The following is a 4,966-nucleotide window of genomic DNA, read 5'->3' as shown; positions in this document are numbered from 1 at the left end:
TTTGTAGTTTTTCCTGGCCGAGAAGGAGAGTCTAAGGACAGAGGACCCTGGGACATCGTCCCTCGCCACCACAGACATTGTCTGACTTCATCGCCACCACAGACATTGTTGATTCATTTCTCCCTGTGGCCCTCAGAGGCAACTGTTGTTGTGATTTTGGGCCTTACAAAAATAAATTGATTTGATTTGATTTGATCACCATTATCATCATCATCACCACCACCACCACCACCATCATCATCATCACCACCATCAACATCATCATCATCACCATCATCATCACCACCATCATCATCACCACCATCATCACCATCATCATCATTATCACCATCATCATCATCACCACCACCATCATCATCATCACCACCATCAACATCATCATCACCATCATCATCACCATCATCATCACCACCACCATCATCACCATCATCACCATCATCATCACCATCATCATCACCACCATCATCATCATCATCATCATCACCACCATCATCATCATCATCATCATCATCATCACCACCATCATCATCATCATCACCACCATCATCACCACCATCATCATCACCATCATCACCACCATCATCATCACCACCACCATCATCATCATCATCATCACCATCATCATCACCACCATCATCACCATCATCATCACCACCATCATCATCACCACCACCACCACCATCATCACCATCATCATCATCATCACCATCATCATCATCATCATCACCATCATCATCATCATCATCATCATCACCACCATCAACATCATCATCATCACCATCATCATCACCACCATCATCATCACCACCATCATCACCATCATCATCACCACCATCATCATCACCACCACCACCACCATCATCACCATCATCATCATCATCACCATCATCATCATCATCATCATCACCACCATCAACATCATCATCATCACCATCATCATCACCACCATCATCATCACCACCATCATCACCATCATCATCACCACCATCATCATCACCACCACCACCACCATCATCACCATCATCATCATCAAATCAAATCATCAAATCAATTTATTTTTGTAAGGCCCAAAATCACAACAACAGTTGCCTCTGAGGGCCACAGGGAGAAATGAATCAACAATGTCTGTGGTGGCGAGGGACGATGTCCCAGGGTCCTCTGTCCTTAGACTCTCCTTCTCGGCCAGGAAAAACTACAAAAAAAAAACCTCTTTGGGAAAAAAACGTAGAAACCTGGAGGAGTTCCAGTGAAGGAGAGATCCGACTCTCACAGACGGACAGACGGACACGAGGAGACTGGAGCTGGACCCACTCTTCAGGCAGAAGAGGGACCGACTGAGGCGAACTGGACCCACTCTTCAGGCAGAAGAGGGACCGTCTGAGTCGAGCTGGACCCACTCTTCAGGCAGAAGAGGGACCGTCTGAGTCGAGCTGGACCCACTCTTCAGGCAGATGAGGGACCGTCTGAGTCGAGCTGGACCCACTCTTCAGGCAGAAGAGGGACCGTCTGAGTCGAGCTGGACCCACTCTTCAGGCAGAAGAGGGACCGTCGGAGGCGAGCTGGACCCACTCTTCAGGCAGACGAGGGACCGTCGGAGGCGAGCTGGACCCACTCTTCAGGCAGATGAGGGACCGACTGAGGCGAACTGGAGCCACTCTTCAGGCAGATGAGGGACCGTCCACACAGGGCAGGGACCACTTCACCAGGGGAGGGGCATCTGGGTCCACAGGTCCTCAGGAGTGAGAGAAAGAAAAGAAGGCGGTGAACAGTTTGCAAGTGGAATCAAAAAATAAATATTGTTTGATAGCATAAGTAGTCAGAAGAAGAAGAGGATAGTGCTCAAGCTGTCATACTTCCCCCAGCATAGTTACTCCTAGGGCAGCGTAGCTGAAGCTGTGGGTTTATCTTTCTGTTCCTAACTACTCTGACCATAAGCGATTTTGAAGAGGAACGTTTTAAGCCTGGACTTAAATGAAGAGACTGTGTCAGCATATTTAACATGGGTCGGGAGCTGATTCCATAACACAGGAGCTTGGTAGCTAAACGCTCTACCTCCTACAGTACTTTTAGAGACTCTTGGCACCACCAGAAGGCCAGCATTCTGAGAGCGAAGAGCTCTGTTTGGATGATATGGTTCTATAGCATCTTTGAGGTAGGATGGGGCCATGTCATTTATGGCTTTGTAGGTCAAGAGTAGAATTTTGAATTTGATTCTAGACTCGACGGGGAGCCAGTGAAGAGACTTCAGCACTGGTGTAATGTGCTCTCTTCTTTTTGTTCCTGTTAGTAATCTTGCTGCTGCATTTTGAACCAGTTGAAAGCTTTTTATGGAGCTTTTAGGACACGCTGCAAGCAGGGAGTTACAGTAGTCTAATCTAGTCGTTACAAATGCATGGATAAGTTTTTCAGCATCACTTTTAGGCAGGATTCTTCTGATTTTGGCGATGTTGCGCAAATGGAAATAGGCTGTTTTACAAGCTTGATTTATATGAGCTTTAAATGAGAGCTCCTGGTCAAATAAGACTCCAAGGTTTCTTACAGTAGAACTGGAGGCTACACTGACATTGTCCAGTGTGACTATCTGCTCAGATAGAGCGTCTCGTAGATGCTTAGGGCCAAGCACAATGGACCTCGGTTTTTTCAGGGTTAAGAAGCAGGTAGTTTAGTGTCATCCAGGTTTTTATCTCCTTCACACAAGTACTAAGTCTGTCTACTTGATCGCTCTGATCAGGTTTCATTGATAAATACAGCTGAGTGTCATCTGCATAGCAGTGGAAGTTAATGCCATGCTTTCTGATAATGTTGCCTAATGGTAGCATATAAAGAGTAAACAGAATTGGACCGAGTACCGAACCCTGTGGCACACCGTAAATTACTTTAGAGCTTGGTGAGGAGCTCTGGTTTACATTAACAAATTGGAACCTATCAGATAGATAGGATTTAAACCAGCTGAGGGCTGTTCCTCCAACACCTACATCACATTCTAACCTCTGCAGTAGAATGTTGTGGTCGATGGTGTCAAACGCTGCGCTGAGGTCCAACAGAACCAGGATTGAGACCAGTCCATCGTCAGCGGCTAATAACAAATCATTTGTGACTTTAACTAGTGCAGTTTCAGTGCTGTGGTGGGCTCTGAACCCTGACTGGAAAACTTCAAATAAGTTATTGTCCTGCAGGTGGCGACAAAGCTGTATTACTACAACTTTTTCAAGGATTTTAGAGACGAAGGGAAGATTTGAAATAGGTCTGTAGTTTACCAATAGGTCGGGATCTAGATTAGGCTTTTTCAGAAGAGGTTTAATGACTGCATGTTTGAAGGACTGTGGAACATAGCCACTTTCGAGTGAAGTATTTATTATATTAAGAATAGGGTCTATAATTAGGGGAGAATGTCTTTGAGGAGTCTGCTTGGAATGGGGTCTAGGACACAAGTTGAGCTTTTAGAGGACATAATGGCTGAAGTTATCTCTGCTTGATCAGCAGCTGTGAACCTTTCTAGGTTTACAGGTGGATTTATATGGGACGTTAGATTTACAGCTTGGGCTAGTTCAGGGCTAATAGCGGGGGTAATTTCATCTAATTTATCTCTGATTGTTTTTATTTTATTATTAAAAAATAGGAGGAAATCATCAGAGCTAAGTGTAGCTGGGATTGAGGGCTCTACTGCACTGTGACAGTTTGTTAACCTAGCTACAGTGCTGAAAAGGAATTTAGTGTTACTTTTGTTGACTTCTATTAGATTTGAATAATATCTGGTTTGGGCCTTACGCAGAGCCTGCTTATAGGACAGCAGGCAACTTTTCCATGCTTTTAGGGATTCTTCGGTGTGAGAGCGACGAAATAATCCCTCTAACTTTCTAACTTTTTGTTTATGTGAACGCAGTTCTTGGTTGTACCATGGGGAGGCGCGCTTTGGCCTAATGACCTTCTGTTTTAACGGCGCGACAACGTCAAGAGCAGACTTCAGAGAATTCATGGTCAAGTCGACACATTGATCACTTAAACTGGGACTAAAGCTGTTCTCAGCAGGATCACATGACATGTCACTGAATATTGGCTCTATTATTTCTTTGAATTTTGAGATAGATTTTTCAGATATTGTCCTTTTCATTATAACTTTATTTTGTGGGACTGGATGATCTTTAAGAATAAACTGAAAGGTAATTAGGAAATGAATGTTAAGCAACATAAACAGAATATTCCCAGTGCAGAACACATCCAACACCAACTAAACCCGCTGCATTATTATATAACGAGACATCTAACTGTTCTCCGCCTTTAGAATAAATGTTCCAAAGTGCTCTAAAGTGAACTGGGGGTTTAGGGCCAGTTGAAACGTGGAGCTGCAGAAGCACTTGTTACTCAGGACCTTCTCGATGTTGTGTGAGAGGTGGACGGTGCAGGGGTTACACATTCAAAATGAGTACCCAGAGTCCCAGCAACACTAAAGTTGGTATCAATACTAGTTAGTATCAATAGGCAATGAATTAATGTTGAACCTTTACGTGACTGTTTTTGAATAATCTTGTATAAGACCACATGATACTATTACAGAAACTACCATTAACTGATACTTTGTCTTTAAAATGATATTGTATTAGGGCTGCCCCAAATAAATTGTCTGTTTGCTGTAACCCGACCCAACATTCTACAGGCTTCAACAGTCCCGGGGTCAGGCTTCAACAGTCCCGGGGTCAGGCTTCAACAGTCCAGGGGTCAGGCTTCAACAGTCCCGGGGTCAGGCTTCAACAGTCCCGGGGTCAGGCTTCAACAGTCCAGGGGTCAGGCTTCAACAGTCCAGGGGTCAGGCTTCAACAGGCTTCTCGATCAACCCAATCAGGAGACTAAATCTCCAGATCTTAAGATATTTTAATCGACCTTCTGTACACCGCTATCCTTTATTTTGGTAGCGAAGGCGAGCGGGGGGAACATGCGGGAGACACGGGCACCGCCATGTTTGGTGTGA

Source organism: Eucyclogobius newberryi, unplaced genomic scaffold (genome assembly GCF_026437365.1).
Source record: "Eucyclogobius newberryi isolate DKJ021-1_F unplaced genomic scaffold, fEucNew1.0.hap1 SCAF_18, whole genome shotgun sequence".
In the NCBI taxonomy this organism is placed as follows: Eukaryota; Metazoa; Chordata; class Actinopteri; order Gobiiformes; family Gobiidae; genus Eucyclogobius; species Eucyclogobius newberryi.
Note: the sequence above shows the minus strand (reverse complement) of the source record.